The 19541-nt window shown below is 38.3% G+C and overlaps 1 long non-coding RNA gene across 3 annotated transcripts; it reads right to left on the minus strand.

Annotated features, from left to right (window-relative positions):
• Positions 1–7540: 7540 nt before the first annotated feature.
• LOC111265749 (uncharacterized) lies at positions 7541–14437 on the minus strand. Of its 3 annotated transcripts, XR_002683634.2 has the most exons (6): positions 13962–14437; positions 13251–13484; positions 12346–13005; positions 10129–10207; positions 8219–8409; positions 7541–7879 (listed from the first exon to the last, which is right to left on the minus strand). It is a non-coding gene; the product is annotated as an uncharacterized LOC111265749 (long non-coding RNA). The 3 variants fall into 3 exon arrangements; XR_015313142.1 differs by lacking the exons at positions 7541–7879; positions 8219–8409; positions 10129–10207 and having other exon boundaries at positions 10233–12779; XR_015313143.1 differs by lacking the exons at positions 7541–7879; positions 8219–8409; positions 10129–10207 and having other exon boundaries at positions 10233–12686; positions 13962–14436.
• Positions 14438–19541: the final 5104 nt, after the last annotated feature.

Genomic DNA, 19541 nt, shown 5'->3' on the forward strand with positions numbered 1-19541 from the left:
TATATATATATATCTATATATATAACGTGATCCCCTTAAAACGACGCAAAATAACATTAGAAGTTCACGATTATTTTATTCGAAAATAAGTTATAACTAGAAAGATTTCGTTGAATAATGCTAGTGTTATTTATATAATATATTTTATCTAACGACCTGCATTGCTGTTAACAATAAAATTATATTTTGATATAATTACCGGATTTAGTATTTCTAAAGAAATGAGTGATCAACTGTGATTGCTAGGGTCGCTCACACTGCAAGCTAATGAGGATCCCATTTACCAATATATCTTCTCCCTGGATGAGCTATACTCACGTCCGATATGTATTACAAATAGATATCTATACATACACACAATATTATGTAATATATGTATATATTATGTAGATTGTAACATATCCCGACCTCATATACTATTGCAAAAAGGTGAGAGTCTGAAAGGCTTAATCCACGTCCCCTGGCGATTTTTAGGATCAGTTGTGTACGTACTGCGTTAATTTCTAGGTCATTTTACAAATGACCTTCTTCGATCTCTGGACATATAGGATTAGGCTGAACACTGTAAAGCACGGGTATTGATATAATACTTGCAGATTCTATGTCTTTCGGAGTTTTACGGAATTTTCTTGATATTCAAGAAATTTAACTTTTTTGAGGAAATACAGTTTCATATTTAAAAAGACTATCTTAAAATTAAGATTTCCTTAATACTGTCGCTTTGCGAGTCTAGTAATTGTCATTTTGGTATATAATAAGCTGCCCCAGCGGGGTAAAAGCCCCCAGTTAGAGTACGTCTATTTTATAAATATAATTTTAGCTTAACATTAACAGAGAAACGATTCTTTATACCGCTATCCGTAAAGAACGTTGCTATGTGGTAAACCATTACAGCTAATATTACCTTAAATGGAAACACTCACAGATTACGCTAGATTTATTAAGACCACACTATCACATCACATAATATAATTCAGAAACCTAGGTCCAAGGAAGTCTTGGAAAGATACAACCTTCTTTTCCTGATTTCTTGGCACTAGAATCACAATATCTATGTTTAATAATATTGTAGAAATTACCTGTACACAGATTTAAGTCGTAGCCAAGTGCCCCAAGGGTACAATACTCAGGCCTTATAGACAAGGAAGCCTCTGGTAAGATCCACTTGTCGCACTATCTTGTAATCGATTTAGGTATAGAATTACTGATTTTTGTGTAATAAACATTACCACAATCGGGTTGGTTTCAAGGATTTATTTAATTTATTTTCACGGCACAAACTCTCTTTGCTTTTTTTAGCTTATCAAATTTATCTTTCAAAAAGCTATGCAGTCTATCTTCATGTCGTTCATGCGGTGATTTGACCAGTGTGTATATAAATGAACCGCCTCGATTCAGGCCTTACTGTGTAACAAAAACAATTTCAATTGCCGCTGCTGTATAGCTGTTAGAGTGCACCCACCGTAACGGAGGTCACTGGGGTAAGTAATATTAAATAAAAGTGAGAACTATTAGCCCAAATACTACACGCGCAAGAATTATAAATAATTCTTGCACATGTCGCAAAAACTAGACACATTATGCTTCCGTCCGCAGAACGCTTACATCTAACTCATATATACTTAAATGCACGTAATCTGACATATATAGCACACATATCATATAAATTTACCATATTTTATATTTATTAGTCTAGAGCATAAAACACAAACAAGTTACCAAACAACTTTCGCAAAAGACTATTTGATAACAATTTCTGAACCAAAGACTGATAGAAACTTCCACCACTGGCTCCGCCAACGTACGTGTTAAGGTCTGTCTGCGCTACTCCAGTCTTTTCCATGGGCGCGAGTTTGACATCTAGTGGATTCTCTCTAAACTTCAGCCACTGAAGTTCCGCTAGAACTGGTATGCTATAGTTTAGGCACGTACCGAAGCGTATTCAAATCACGCGCTGTGGCGTTGTACTGAGACCTGAGTATTACAGTTAACACTGCATTAGTTACGCACATTATGTAGCAGTCGTTTACAGTTTACGCACTGCTACATGAGGGGTAATCATCTGTGTAGCCTATTGGTGCGAGACACTCGGTACACACAGATGAAACTCGTCTGCATCAGCTAAGTATTTACTAAAGGATCGACTGAGCTGGTTGCTGGTTCTTCAAAACCAGTAGATGAAATAAGGGTGACGCGATCCAACATGAAAACAAACACTCATTAGCGTCTAATCAAGTAATTCAAGATAAAATCTTTTCGAAAACTGCAAATAGTCAATTTTTGGTTACGTTCAATAAGCAGGTGTTAAATACTGGAACATTTTTAGGTCTTTAAAACGGATTCATTGAAATCTCGTTGAGTTTCAGACCTGATGGATTATGTACAGGCAAGGACCATACTGGCTATGTCTATGTTTTATATCCGAGCGAGTTAATGAAACGTCTACTGAATGAATGCTTGTCTATAATGAATAGTCTTCCCTATGTAGAGTTTTAAGCAATTTTCGAATGAGGGCAAAGGCTGTCTTTGATCTAACACTGAAGTGAACGTTGCAATAATTATACGCAAGCTTTAGCCATAGTGAAATCTGAAAGGCCCAATGAGGTGCACATAAATAGCTTGAAAAAAATCTATACCATACGAGCTCTCGAGTTGAATAAATCAACCTTTGATTTCAAAAGCTCTAGACCCTACCGCAACGTGACAACATTAAATAATCTTTTCAATTTCAGCAGAGCACAGAAGTGATAGCGATCTTTATTTGGAAAAACAGTGTAATCAGATGGCCTTGCGAACCTGCGAAGTTCGAACGAAAAAAATATCCATAATATTTTTCAATGTATTGTACCATGTCTGCGGCACGGGGGCCTGTTGGTACCTGCTTGATTTATTAATGGAAATTATTTAGCCTGAGCAAAAAAATACTCAAAAACAATGATTATAATTTCAACATCTTCATGTTCAACTACTCATAGCTAAAAAGATTAGTTTTATCACTCATAGTTAAGAATCTATACAAAATAGTAATTGATTCAAAGACGTATTAAACAGGTCAACAGATCGCTCTAGGCAACAATTGTTCAGCTCTATTTGCCTTTAAAGTTGCCCTCTATTTGGCCTTGAAAGCTACCGCAGTGCAAATAGTCGGCGTATAAAAAAGGCAATACACAGGGAACGATTCCTCCATCTAACAACAAAAAAAAATTCGTCTTTTTGTTATGATAGTAAACGTCGTAAGTCAGCCTAAATCTGAGAAATTTTGACCATTTCCTTAAAACGTATGATTTCCTTAGTAAATATTAAGGTCCATTAAAAGCGCTTGTTGAGATGTGGGCCTGATCCTTTCGATCAATGAATAAATGTTAGTAACGTGGTTTCTCATTAGAACATGCTTCCTCTTATTATATAAACATCCTGTAAATGGTGTCTTAATAGAACAACCTATAATAGATTAGGCATTGGGGAATTTGTAAGAGTATTTTCGGTGATCAGTCGATATATATGAAGAATTTGAGTACCGTTTCTCTCGAAAAATCGATTTAGTACACGATAAACAACTCTATTTCGATGTGAAGACTTCATCTGTTATTATAATAAATGTGCCATTTTCAAACGCTTCGGGATTGTTATCTAAAGTACAATTTTCGTAATTAGAAGTATAACAAATTAAAAATACTTCATAGCCTCATTTTCTTGATACATTCAATAAAAACAATAAAACTAATAATAAAATTGTAAGCAACTATTATTTCTCTGTCAAAAGAGTCGTCCATCGAATTACCATAAAAATAAGTTCAACGATAAGGAACGTCTTAATCTACGTGCTCATTAGACCTAGTCTTCGTCGGTGTAACGCTATAAAAACAGTTTTCATGATACTAAGATCCCGTTCCCATCGTAAATTCGCACTCTAAACGCAACTTCAAATGAATACTTTTACCAGCCTGAATGTAAATTTTAACTTTACGAACTGTTGTTAAGTAGGGTAGAAAAAGCTAGCTGTCAAACGGAAGCTTTTAAAGTTGTATGTGGAAATGATGTTATCTGTAATCTGCTTTGAAGAACAAGGCTGAGTCTTCAGGAAACTTAAATAGACAAGTTGGCGGTTATGTAACGAAGGGTATTAAAACTTAACGCGGTAAGTGAGAATCTTACCGAACCAAAATGCCCTATTTTTCTTGCAAATACAAAACACGGTCAAATTGAAAACAGCTGTTCGTTTGAGTCAGAACTTGGTTATTATTTTTCATTATAACTTGTAATCGGTAATTAAGACCGTTTACAAGACACCCCTGCTCTGTATGTGTGTGCATTTTGTTCTTATAATTATAAGAGATTATTAGTTAATGAGATGAGAGGTAATTTACTTTACGTGTTACTACCAACAATATTTAGCTTAAAGTTAATAATGGCACCAAATGTTCCTCTTGATATTTTGTTTTTTCGAATTCGCCTCGTATTACGAAACAACCGAGTGACTTAGGTCGCGTTTCCCTGCACTCAAGGCAGTATCATCCGCTGCGCCCGCCGCTGCCGATTCCAAAGACGGTCATCATCAAAGCTAATATCCAGTTCCGGTACGTTCCTACCGTGTGTGCACTTCGATAGGAGCATGGTTTACAAGTGACCTCTCGGTAGAGGCGCACAGAGTTTCAACTTCGTAATGCGCAGCTATCCTATAAAGAAACCGTGCCGTTATCACTATCTACCTATCACTTCGAAGAAAAAAATTGGTTCTAAGCCTAAACGTAAAGTTAAAACGAACAGTAAGATGACGTCTAAGGAACTCCATCCATAAATTCGTTTCTTTTTCTTCAAGTCATCGTTTTCAACACAAAATATTACTGACAGTTACGTGTGAACACACATACTGTATGTACATTGTTATATACACATATTGCAATGTGTCTTTAGTTGGGCAGGACTGGTTCTGCTGAGCACTACACTTCGCTGTAAATAGAATTCATTTTATAATGAAGTATCTATGTCAGCTCGTTCATCAGGGTTAGCGGGCTAGATGCCCTCGTCCCTTGACCACCGCCTCTTCTGCGGTGCGACGACTGCATCCCTATCTCAGTTCGGAAGTGACTTTTTTGACCACAAATTTTGGTAATCAATACCTCGGCAAAGTCGGATTAACGATCCAAGCCGTTCTGGCAGCTGTACTTGATTGTTTGTGATTGACAAAGGGGCTACTGCGAATTTCTTAGGTAACTCGTTCACTTTTGTATTCTGCGTTTCTGAAAGACAAGCAGAGTCCTTGCTTGTCTCCAACTGCTAGTTGGCGGCTGCATTACGAACGTTCAAAATGGCTTATCTGAGTTGATATATATATAGTTCGCGCAAACTCCATCACTACAGTGGTGTTCCGGAACTTAGGAAGCGGGCTCTTCTTTCTGGGCAGTACCGCGCCTTAATTTAATGATGCTTTAGAATCACTTGGATGAGATGAAGATTTGAAAACACCAGTGGTTCGGCTTGCCGCAAAAGCGCCGGACGTAACCCCGTGAGCCGAAGCGATAAAGCCTATCCCTCACAACCATCCAATATTTTCGAAGCAAGCTTACTACTGGGACCAATGAAAATACCCTTTCTGGCTTACCGTTACAGCTGCCGTGAGAATGGCATCCTAACGAAGACCCTCGGTTGACACATGCACCTCACAATCGGACAGCACCAACATAACGTGAGGCTAAAAACCTGGCTTCTAATGTTTTTGAGCGCACTGCTCCGAGGCGGCGACACTTCATCCGCCATACCTTCTTGACATTTTGTCAGGTCGAGTCCTTTTTGGGATATAGGTCTTTAGCAAGTAGTCCCGTGTACGAGAAATTCCGCGCACAAATTCATCCGTGTTGCTGTGAAAACGTTTGCAAAAGCGACAGACTTCATTATCGTACGTGTGTTAGAGATACTAACCTAATCAAGTGATTTTCGCCTAACCTGCAAATTTACAGATGCTTCTTCACAAATTCTAGTGAGGCGACCTGACCTTTCCCGTGAAAGCTACTCCACGTGTAGTTGAGTTCCCGCCTTACGTTAGTCTTTATTCCGTTGCGATCGCGTCATTCCAATACGGCTCAGGTGTATTTTGACTGAGCACTTCCTGGTTTTCGGAACACCGTTCTTGGACGATTCGATGCTCTATCTACCATTTATAGGTAGATTGTATTATTACAACGTAGGATTGAATGCATCTACTCACGAGAAACTTACAGATCACTTATGAGCCTAAGCTTAAATTTTTTATTGTTGATTTATTTTGTTGGTTGTCATTTTGATGGGAACAAGTCATCTGGGTCACTTACTTTTAGGTATTAAAGCTTACCAGTGCTGAGGGCCTAACTGGAGTGGGTCTAGCTGAACTTATTCAAAGCTGCTACCATACGCGCCGCTGTTAACGTTATTTTTCAACTTTTTATTTTCTCTTCGTTCCTAGTTTTCGTGATTATTAACATATGGACGCTGAGAATTGAACCATCTCAGTAGTGTATACGTTAATTATAGTTAACATGGCAATGCGCTCGAAGCAGACCATGCCGCCCTGTGTCCTGTTTTGTTTGGGAGCCGTGTCAGGTTGACTTGGCTAATGCCCACTTACAGGATTGCTGTCGTGTAAATACCCACTTGCTTGGCACTTTTTACAGACCCCGTTAAAGGGTTACACCAATAGCTTCACGCAGTAAGCCATGAATGCTAAGCGATACCTATAGTCAATAGGATGATGCTGAATAGATTGACAGCTCTGTTGAAAGATGCTTGCAGTTCGGGTTACCTAGTAATGATCAGTATTCCGTGACATGATCCAACGTAACCATTTCATTAAGCGTCATGGGCAATATTGTTCATCTGTACCCATAATATAGGATCCATGATACCACACTTCTCACCTAATAACAATGGGATTAAGTCAGTTTAGCTTACGTAAAGTGTGACGTTTTTGAGCACCTAATGATGAAGCTATGCAAGCTCATATAGATGACGTATAAGCCTGTATGCTCAACACATTGTCGTCTTGGTTTTAGCATGAGACACCTTAGTGATTTTCATTAGTAATAAAGAGAGACATAATTGGCTTAAACGCATTGTGTGAGGACTTACATACGCAGGAATCAGTCAAACCAAAGCTTTCGATCCGGCCCCCTTCATACCGTTCCTTGTCAGCTTCAGCGTATCCGACAACCGATCAGCGACGTCTCATTATCAAGAAAGAATATTGACTTACCTTTCAATCATGTGCATATATATATATTATTTCTTGAAGGGTTATTTCCAACAGGATTGTATTGCCCCGACCCTTGAACCAAGTAAACGTCGTTGGGTCAATGATATCCTATAGTGTTTTTCGATCATTTAGCGGTAAGTTAAACGACGAGGTTAAATAATTTTAACATGTGATATGAAAACTGTGTAGCAATATAGCGAAACGAAGGAAATAAATGTTGTCCATGCCGTTAACAAACAATGGGTAAAGTCACTTAACATACCATATGAAAGTGTTCATACATAATAAATATAACTGGGCTCTATATATAGATATATATTATTTACAGGTTGACATTGATGGTATAGAGCCTTTTGTTTACTTCGACTAATCTTTGCTCTGTAGTGTATGATGAAACCATAATTATTAGCGCTGATGGGATGTTGCTAATTAACAAGAATCTATGACCAATAAAAAAAAGTTGAGGCTTTAGCTGTGTATTCAGGATATTACCCTCGAAGCCTTGGAAATGTTGAGGCGTCTACATAAGTTTGTTTAAAGTAATTCTAAATTATTACATTTGTATGTATGTATATACAGTTTTAAGTTAAAGTTGGACACCACTGAGTTTAAGTTTCGACGTTGGCATTCTCCTTTTTATTTCGAGGACATCTTCTGCAACACCGGAGAAGTTAACAAGAAAACAAAGCAGTTATGTCAAATCTTCTAATAACGCTAAAAAGCAAGAAAACCAAAAAAACACTAAGAAAGACTAGAAAATATTTATGGTTCATCGATCTTGTAAGATCGTCTTGAATCTAAAATGATTTACCTATTGCATTACGTTATTAAATATTAGACATGCACAATAATATACTTATAATAAAGTTAAACGTAAGTTTAGTTAGGGTAAACGGGGTTCAATTAAAAACAGAACTGTTTCCCATCAACAGTTCGAACAGGCGCAGATTGAAGGGGCACCCACTTTTTGTCCACCTGTCAACTCAGCTTTACCTTTCTCGCTAAAGACCACGTTTTTCATTTGACAGCAATCCTAAGTTTGCGCCGGCCCTAGCGGATACATGAAAGACCGTTCAACAGCATAACGGGTGATCATTTTCCCGTTTGTTTTTCTTGGTCTCGACAAAAACTGCATCCATGGGATGTGTACAGGGTTTTGTACTCAAATAGGCGCCAACAAGACCCTAGAATCGTAAAAATTTATAGGACGTTGCTCTTAATCTGAGTATCCCAAAATAATCAAGAAGTATATTAAGGTATAGGGTATGACAATTTACTACGTTTCTTTATCAGTCATTGAAAGATTTTATGGAATTGGCACATTCAGCTGCATTATAAAAAAAACTTGCTTTCCTAACTAATGACACAGCTAGAAAGTAAACGAGTTATTTGTCGGGTATTGTAAGTAATTTGTCAGTTATAGTACTTAAATACACCATCGGATTGATTGATATTTCTGAGTGATTTTTTTATTATACAGCTTAGTATAAAAATAAATGATATATATATATATATATATATATATATATATATATATATATGAGAACGTCAAATAGAATCCCTCCGCAATCACCCAGTAACACGGTGTGCATGGGTGCATAAATTAACACAAGCGCCCTGCTTTTTTTTTTAGATTTATCACTATAATACAGAGCGGTGTCATCATCATAACCAGAAATTAAAAAGGGAGCGTCGCAAGAAGGGCTTCGGTATTTCTGCCTGGTGCGGCGTTCTGCGGGAGCCTCAGATCGTCCTCAACAAGATCTAGCAGACGAAAGCTGTACAAAGACGCGGATCGTCCTAACGATGAACTACAGCCCGTCACTTCGAACTCAACTCCCGCCATACAGAACTCTGCTAAGGAGGATGTTTTTAACGCTTTCAATACCCATAGCATTTTACCTTTTGCTATCCCACGAAAGTCCGCACGTAGTTAGTCGTACCGACGAGCCGCTTGCATACATGATGATCATCATGGTGCATATTATCATACAAGTATTGAATCAACATTATTGCTAATATCTATAATCACAACCTATGACCCCTTTCCCTGGGAAAAGCCTCTGTTACCGTCGATTGCCCAGTATCGAATTTGGTGTTTTCCTGATGTAAATTAAATGGCTTAAAGTAATAACCGACACCATGGTCCGAAAGTTCTCACGAATATTTTGTTCTGCTCTTAATGATGAAATAACTGATATTTATTATGGAATTGTTATTTCGTATGTTTTACCAAACATCTTTAGATGTCTTGAGTTCATAAATCAAAAATAGTTCCAAATGCTTAACGCAGCCATGCATAGGCTTCCTCTTATAAGATCAATATCTTATGTCTAAAAATCATTTCATTAACCTAGAGGTAACTTAGAACTTTTGTATACGACAAAGAGAAGGTAATGATTTTGACAACAATAAACCTGCAGACGGACAGTATTCTATCGATGGATAATTACTACAGCGGTATAACAAGCATGAGCAAAAAACTAGTATATTAATTAACCATGACGTTCGAACGTACAGTGAGCAAATCCACGTCACTGAAAGGATAATCGGCCTGGATTTTAGTAACAGGCATCTTTAGGACCCATTTTATAAACTACGATGCACCCCAGTTGGAGCTGCCTGTACGTAAAGTAATAGTTCTATGAATATCAATAATAGAATATAACCCCATATTTGTTCTACCGCTGATTAGTTCAGCTAATCTGATCTGCCCATGTCACATCTGCCCACGTTGCAGACGCCCTGCCTTATCTATCCTATTTTACCATAGGAACGATAGTGTTTTTGCAATGCTACATTACCCCATCGACTTTATCTATCTAATTTGATTAATAATAATTCGCAATCTAATATCAGCTATGGTACGGTTTCAGACCTAAGTATATTGTAAAAGTATGTACCTCTTTTTCCATGGAGATCGGACTGCACTTCTAGACTTTTCCGGAATCTTGCTGCATCGAATCCACTATCCTGTTGCAGCTGTAGAGCGACAATAATTATTTTTTATAACGTAGCCAATCTATTTTTCTATTTATCCGAGCCCATGGAACAATGAGTTTACCATCTTATCCCACGAATCGTTTACAGGAGCCCGTCTTCTCTTTGCATTTAGGCCACTACCACAGAGCACGGACCTTACTACCTTGAGAAATAACTGTTCTGGATTTAGAAATGTCAATATAAGCTTAAACGAATTTTACTCTATACGTAGAGTTAATCCCTGGCCTCGTAGTGCACCCCCAGTTTTGCATAAGCCAAATTCTTCACTCGGATATCGTTAGTCCGGCTTTACGCTGTAACGTTCTTATCATAATATCGATGTGCTACGATAGACCTCTCGTTTTTTCATTACACATAATCCGTCTGCCAGCTTTAGCTTAATATAGATCTGATAAATTCACAACAATTTTCGTATAAACCATTATGTTACCCTTCGATGGCAAAAATCAGAAAGACTGCATTTTTATTTTGCACTTAATTTCAAAGAGTATAGAAAAACGAACATCTTTATATGAAAAACCTTTCAAAAATTATCAATCGTCCTAAAATTAAAATTCTAAAAATAATCGTAACTTATCCAATATAACACTGAATTATAAGAGAAAGAAGTTGCTCCTTAAAAACTAAGTAAGGCAACTACTTTACGAAACAGTTTTCAGGATAAGAGATAGGTATTCAATTTTAGACGCGTATATTATGGATAAAAAAAAAAAGCCAGGAGGTAGCTGTAAGATATATAATTCGATTTCAATCTTGACAATTTTTCTCTGCATTTACACGGCAAATCCTATATGAGAACGACAGAAGCTACGATTTTTCCACCCAAATCAATTTTTTAGTGTGACTTTCATGTGTAGAACTCGAGAAGCATGACAGTAGAACATTTTCGAGGTAAATCATTGGGATAAATTAGGACACGAATAATCAAAAATAAGAGGTACAGCGAACGGGGAATTGCTTCGAAAAATCAATTTCGAATAAAATATTAAGATCACGCTTTATCTTGCGCGTTTTTTGTCACATTGGGACATACGCACAAGATGCGTACCACGTGCAAAACGGAAAGCCCATCAAGATCGACTTGGATCGCTGCCGAGAATCGCTTATAGTCTGCCTGCTTTCTGTGGTCATCTGGATGTATTGGACGCGCCGTGGTTTTCTTCCAGCCAATAACGCGCCTTTATATATTCATAACATTCTTTATGCGTAAAACACCAGCTGCAATATCGTAGTCTTCCAGCTGACGCGAACTTCTCGTCGTGCAGAGCGTATTGTTTTTTTTTCTTATGACGCTACTGTGTTATCAACAACGTTATTAAAAGTTTTCGTGGCTTGTTGCTCGTAAGAATTTATCCTGTACAACAGAAGACGTATTGAAAATCACTAATTGTTACAAATACAAGAATTATGTCTAGGAACTTACGATAACTTTGGCATTACTAGCTAGATGCGCCCAATAGCAAAATATATGATGAAAATGATCGTTTCGGTAGAGACGTGATCAAAAACGGATCATCATTGCCAAAAGTCACTAAATGCGCAAACTGAAAGAAGTCAATACAATGGACACTTTACTCTTTGTAACATTCACTGACGTACGTATGAGCGTAGTATTCGATCAATGTTAGCATAGAAAACTTATCTGTTGCTACATCTTAAGCATATACTTGAAAATGTAGCTAATTAAGTCACCTAGAATATTGGAGAATATATCTGACAGACAATACCGCTTGACTGGTACACTTTTATATTCCTTTTAATATTTAGGATTTTTTTTTCTTCCTCATGATTCTTTTAATATTTATTTATTTGAAAGCCTATTTTAGATTGTTTAAATTAAAAATTAGTATGAAATAAATGAAAGTTTGCGCAGTTATTATAAAATTGCTTCCTGTAAACGTTGTCAGTGACATCTTGGGGGATCATAGCGCCATAGGAAGAACAAAACAAAATGTCGTGTTTACCAATACTAGTAGAAAAGTGAAACATTTATCTTGTGTCTGTAATTTATTCCTAAAGTCTACAGTACGGCGATACACGTTTTTTTTGTATTTCGTTATTTTCGAAAATCGAGTTCTGATAAAAGCCTTCCAGTATTTTATTTCCGGAACCGTTACCTGTGTTATTTTCCGTTTCGCGTTTCTCTTCATGCGTACATTCCTATATCGCGAAGTTAAATGCATTTCTCATTTCTACTAGCACGCTGCCACGGTCTCCTTCTAATCTGGCAGATGTCCGCGGTTATCGTAATTTCAGTCGTTACCTATTATCAGTTGAGATGTGTTCCTAAGTTTTCATCGCCACCGGTAATAACACCCCAGAATATCAGTGCTCGGTAATCCTTCCTCTATAAAACGCACAGAAGCTGACGTCGTTGATAATGACAGCAAACGCGTCGCCGTGACCCGTAATGTCAGTCTTACATGCCATTGACCGCATTCGTTTGAGAGATGAGATACTGTGAAAACAGGGACGAATCAGCGAGCGTCGATATCATCAGACGATTCAGAGCTTGGAATGAGCACATATTGGACTGCCTGAATGCTGAGAACTTCAAGAAACGTACATGAAGACTAGAAAACTTAATCTAGGAAACCTCTGACAGTTTTTTTGAATAGCTAAGTAAGTGACCAACTAAATCGCTAAGCTCAGCGTTTTTCATATTGGCTATAGGTTAACCATCAGGCTGTTAAGACACGTTCCATGACAAACCGGGATCATCTGTTGTCTTCTTTACCGAGCAGTCCAGATAAGCTGTAGCGCCAAATGGTTGACAGCTAGGCAGACAACAACGTACCAGGACAAAACAATTAATTTTGCATTTAGCTATGTCTTTTTTCTTGAAACCCACTTGGGGAAAAGGACAAAATAACTGTCGAACTATCTCGTATACACTCGTAAAGCTCGGCGATAAATAGATAAGCTGAAAATAATCGTTATTTGATGTTTGCGGCATTTCTAAGCTTTGATCGATTTGACAAAGGTAAGGAAGAAAAATGGAGAGAGACGTGTTTCCACTCACGCTTTTTTCCCTGTTGCGCAACCATGCATCTTTGGCGTTCAGCTTACTCACGGACGCATAGTTCCGAAGAACGCGACCAGCTGGCAGAGTTTTTATCTCGGACCAGAGCATATTATTAGGTGATTGAAAGATTGCCAGCGGTCGTTTCGCTCGTCTGGTACGTTTAGCAAGCAACCCAATTCGCTCATTATGGCTGATTTACTAGTTGTCATTCGCATCGATAGCTGCCCTGATCTGTAAAATTAATTGACTTTGTAGTACCATCTGGGCACATCATCCTGTCGCTTGCTTTAGAGCCGTTAGTAATATCCACTACCGAACGGAAGCCACGAGTTGCATTTGTGTATCGCAAACAATGCTTTGATTACTCGGATCTGTTCCGAGTTCCTTCAACTTACAATAACCTTAACCATTTTAAGCGTAGTGGCCATTTGGATGAATCGAAGTTATTATCCTTCTGTAGATGTAATGGTCGCATCAATCAATTGACAATATAACCATCTATTAAACTTAAGCTGGGTCAATATGAGAGACGTAATAATTTTTTGTCTATGAGAACATTACTGCGTAACTTGTTCAAAGATTCCCTTTCGCGTAATGTCATGCAGACCTATTATTTTCAGGAACTGTAGCAAGATATGTTATTTAGTTTCTAAGCTTATCGGCCATTTGCTCTTTGAGTATTACGTAATTTAATCAAAGCCACCTTACCTTAATTGGTTTATTTCTAAGTAGCTTACGAATCGAACGCTTGACGGCGTCGTTGTTGACATCCGCACCGACAGTCTCTGTGAGCCACTAATTTTTAATAGTCCTTCTGTGGAAATGCATTGTCGAAGTAATACTTCATTCGTCGACACCTTGTTGGCAATTTTTTTTGCTCAAGCTGTGATAATCCACCAAACAAATTACCAGACACGCACGCATATAACACAAATGCCAGGTACACATGTTGTACATCAGTATAGACAAAACAACAGATGGTTTAAAGAAGTTTACGGCGCATTCCGTGACAGTAGACGGACCCGTAGTCACGGTTTTCAATCTGCAGAAACATATTTATGCAATTAAAACATTGTTTATACAAGCTTTTTTCCACTATTCTAGTTGTTGACGCTGGGGAATGTCAGTAAACGTGAACCGCTACGAAGCAATCCTTTACTTAACGATACCCTGTTGGCAATTCTGCGCTCGAGCTGGCTAGGAGAGACCTTTTGTGAGAGGACTAGCAAAGTAGAAATTCGACCATTTAGGAGACGTCAAGTGAAGTCAACAGTTACATTACAAACTTTCCAATGGAATCATCTAGGAGAGCTGTGCATACCTCAGTTTTGTAGGATTCAAACTTCTGGACGCTAAAGATGAGAAATTCAACGTTGAGACTAATGGATCGAAAAAAGCTTTTTACTATGTTTGGATATAGCAAAATTTGGTGTGCCGTTACTTCTGTAACGAGCTCAGCTTTTCGCAGAGATAATGACGGCCGAATACAACGAACTTCTAAGTTCGCAAAGTTAGTGGATAAATCTTTTACGCGTTTATGCTTTTAAGGTACCGGAAGTAGCAGAACGTTTTGCCGATCTGATTTCATGCGTGATGCGTTGCATAGCCCGACGGGTTTCTAGTCACTCCTATAATTCTCCTGCATCGTCTACTTTGAGTTTTTATCCCGTACATGTTATACGCGGTTATAGTATAAGCACCGGAGCGAGTAAACGAAAAGATACAGGAGATAGGGCAGTTAATGAGCGTCACGTTTAAAATAAAACAGAGTAGACGGCTGTTGTTGGGGCTACGTTAATAAGACGGAGCGTCTGCTCGGCTGACTGTGTTTGTTATGAATTTACAGTCAGTTCTACATCCGAAACCGTGTCAGCCTTCGCTCGACTATGACTAACTTAAATTCTGTCAGGGCATACTGAACGACCCTGTGAAATACCTATTTTTACATCATACATTACCTGCGAAACTAGACTAGCTGATACGTAGAAGCGCGCAACGATCAGCAAATTCTTCTTTGTGTTGTAGTTTATATTTCGACAAAAATGGATTTCTGTCAAACGAGGCCTAATGAACGTGTACCTTATTCAGTAAGATTCCGGATACAGCAAACGATTGATTTAGTAACTAGTCAACTGAGTCATATTGGATTTGATTTTTGGCCTCACTCAGGTTTTTGTCCAAACATCTAAAGGCGACCTTTGGGTCTTCAAGCGCCCGCTCAAGCGAAGCAGCGTATGGCGTATTCGCCAGCCGTACGTGATTGTGAATAGGCGTTTAGCTTCGAAAGGGAATTTACCAAAACTATGGCTATCCAGCGGTGAGCAGGCTACTTCTTTTTGTTTGTAGCTTCAGATCCGTCCGGATGCACCCAGATGCCTTCTGAAGTAAAAAAGGCTGAAATGGCCACACAATGATAGCAAGCAAGACAAAGTGGCAGGGGCGGTGTAAGTCAATATTGCCCCTGACTAAAACGATTGCCACAGCCAGTTTAGGTGGTCACGCCATTCGGGCCTTCGATGTAGTCTCGCGTGTAGCAGATACTAGAGCGTATGATAGTGTGGAAATCCTTAAAATAACGAGACATTCTGATTCCCCTGTGGTATTTCACAGTTTCAGATGCTTTCAGATCGAGCGCAGGCGAGTCTCTAAATGTAGAAGCACAAGTGTTCTTTTGAGGTTCACAAAAGTTCGAGTTTCTTTAACTTTTTCTAGAACGTACATGGCTTGACTAGTACTCGCGTCGACTTATTATGAGAAAAGGTCCGAACAACACTAACTTAACGTGATTATGTAAGGTAAAATAGCACTGGCATTTAAAACAGATGCTTCTCTATACGGCATACGACTCATTAAGTGTTTTTGCGTTCGGAGAGTCAGGAAGCGGTTTCTTTAAGCTAGGATAGTATTCCAATGAGGACTTACTAGTACCGCCCTCGCAACCTTACTTTGAGTTACGGCTTCTACCGCATCGAAAGGGTTAAAAAGTTTCTTCCGCATGGAAGACACCAGATTTGCCTTTGATACCGCTCAGCATCAGCTAATCGAAAATGTGTACCATGCCAGCCCCATCAATTTATATATAATAATTTTTTGTGATATCATTCTTCCCTGCTGTTCTGTGTGGTCAGTCACGCTTATCTTATGCGAAGTAATAACACGGTCTGCGCCGTCTTTAGATGAAGGCCAAGCATCAGATCAACGCATTACACTTAGCTTTTCCTAACGATTTTCACGGCCAAAATAAAAATATTGTGGCTCTTTTTTTTAAATCAAACATTTGTGAAAAATGAGTATTACTGAATTAGTTACAGGGATCGTATTAACGAACTGGGCATACTATTGGCACTTTGTTCACCCGAACAAAAAGAACTATACACTGATATTTTTGTTTTTGTAATACGCTCTCAACTTTGTTTCGAGGCATTATGAAAGAGATCTTATCTGGGAGATCAGGCAGCTTATGTCCAAAACTTATTCTGGTACGGTATCATACCATATTTTTTGCGTTTTCATTTCTGTTAAATCAAGTATTTCGGCTGATTTATTTAAGTTTGAACATGTTAAGCCAGTCAAACTCTAAATATAATCATCCTAAAGTGGAGAAATCGCAAATTTCATGATGAATTAACTATGTCTGTTTACTGCTTTTAGATACTAAAAATATCCATTCAATAATATCTTATAACATTATAGAACGTTTTAGGTGCAGACAGTGCAATTTCTTTCAATGGACCTTGAATTTTGCGTATTTTCTTCTCTAGAGAGAGAGAGAGAGAGAGAGAGAGAGAGAGAGAGAGACCGACTCGCTCATTTAGCTAACTTAATGATGGCCGACCTTAAGCTCGTAAAGCTAAGTTGAACTTTAAAGTCGCCTTCGTGTGTAGATTGCGACAGTTTCTGCAATGCTGAACTGAGTGACCATTTACATCCAACTATATAAACAGTGATGCGACATTGTGTAAGAACAGTGTTTGGATTCTGATTGTTTGTGGTTTTTCTAATGGAAAATTCCCCGAAAATCTAGATAACACGGGACGACACAGGTTTTCGCGCTAGCGACTTGTCGTGTGCCACTGGTTTAACTAAAGGGGATTTCAATGACGAACTAAATCCTCGTAAAAAGGGTTTTACCTTCTTACAAACAGTTCTGCTTCGGAGCACATAGTCCTGCCTTAACTCGTTGCCTAGTAAAAAAATTCGCATCGAATGAATAAGCGAAACGTCTGCGTATGTACTGTATTTAAAATCTATTGAAAAATGGATGTTTATTTGATTTTACGTTTACCTATTCGGTGAACTCAAAGCTAATTTTCACGCTAAGCTAAGAGTTAGCATCGACGGTCACGGCTATCGAAATTATAGTACCCTAATCGAGCGATGGCCAAACGAAACAAATCGGGGTGTTCTATGTCGATGAGTGTTTTCTCCCGCATTCATCATATGCTCTTACCCATGCTTCAACGACAATCATTCCTTTCATAGACACGTTTGCCGCTATGGCTTTTAAAAGCGTTCTTCCTTTCGAATCTACTTTCGGAAGAGTAAAGTTTACAGATAAATCGAAGGCCTTCAAGTAATATAAACAGGCAGGCGTGCAGCATATGCGAGCAACGCGTTCAATCGACGGCTGAGACCCGCGCGCAGAGCGACGAGTCATACCTAAACGGCTGTGTAGAATAGTGACTGTCGTCCTGTTTTGAAGTCATCGTCTATAGTTTTAGATATTCCAAACATAAAAATTAGTTTTCCTAACGACATGAGTTTCTTTCCACCAGAAAAAAAATGTAACTTCGAGATATATCCATGTCGTATAGATGTAGGAGAGCAAACGGTGAGGGGGTCAATACAGAGCTATTAAGGACAACTTAAGCGTTAGAGAGATATTATGTGTCTTTGAGCGTATATAAACCCGAGGCCTTATTTTCCTATTTACTGATTACTGGTCTTATTTTACTATATTACTGAGTTTATAGAAACAGGCTACATGGTGGCTTTTGTTTAGAATGATCGGCAAATATGCACATTTTCATTACAAAATATGCTCACTACCTACATATTTCGTAAAAATGTGTAAAACTTTGCAATGCTGAACTTACCGCTTTATCGGAGGCTTAGGCTAGTATCGAAGGGATCGAATGAGCGATGCATACCTACGACAGACCTACATACAAAACATTTTTAAGCTCAAATAATAGTTAAAAAAACAAACAAAAGTCATTGTAAAGCAGATTTTTTCATCTTGTGATGACGTGAAATCTGGCTTAAGTAAAATTTTCGTAGAGATTAACTTAATTGTAGACAGTTGTTCCTTCTCGTTTCTAATCGTGTGATTAGTACAGAACAGTTATTCTTCCAGCTGGCCAGCGAAGATGCTATGGCGACAAAGAATATGGGTTTACAACGGCTGGGGTTAACTTACAACAGGATGCAAACGGGTCATTCGAGCGAAGCGTCTATTTTAGCTTACAGTGCATGTATTTAGCGCTTTGACTTTAATAATAATATAAACAGGAGCTGGTCTCTTAGTAGTCATAATACGAAACGATAAAAATTTGAATTGAAGTTATTAGGGGTTTTTCGTCCACAGTGATTAATAGTGATTACCATCGTGACGTTGTTGATTGATGTGGCTCAGACGTTTTGTTTACAACCACAAAATCGCACGTTGGAAACCTTAGACTCACCTAAATCTGGCATGTATCTTTCCCAAAAAAAGCTTGCAGCACGAACAGCAGTGATAAAAGGGCGATTGTTACGAGTTTACAGGTACACCATCCGCCTGTATGCACAGATATTAGAAGCAATACCTGTTACCACATCTTCTATTACCACACCTCAATATTACAATAAATAGAAAGACAATCTTCATTCAATTCGTTACACGATGGCTGGCGTTTATCTTCCGTTAAATGATATAACGTTATTGTAATACAAACAGGACTTAATGACGTTGCCTTATTTGGAACCTCACCTTCGCCCTGCCGTCCATTACTCGCCCGCCTTAACTTCGCACACAAAATATCCCTAATCACCCACCTCACAGGGCTTAATTAACTGTGCTTTTTAATCAGGGGTTTAATGCTGTTAGTGTTGCTTGTTTGTGCTTTGTTCAAATACAGCTCCTAAAAAGTGATGCGATAATATATAGCCTCAGCAGGCGAGGATTCAGCAATGTTGGTCAACCAATAATGCAGAATTCTCATTCGTACCAACCATGGAATGTATGACTAAATGAATACAGACGAATTTGACTTCACCGGTATCGTACCTAAGGAACCTAAGATCCAA

Source organism: Varroa jacobsoni, unplaced genomic scaffold (assembly GCF_002532875.2).
Source record: "Varroa jacobsoni isolate VJ856 unplaced genomic scaffold, vjacob_1.0 scaffold_107, whole genome shotgun sequence".
Taxonomy (NCBI): Eukaryota; Metazoa; Arthropoda; class Arachnida; order Mesostigmata; family Varroidae; genus Varroa; species Varroa jacobsoni.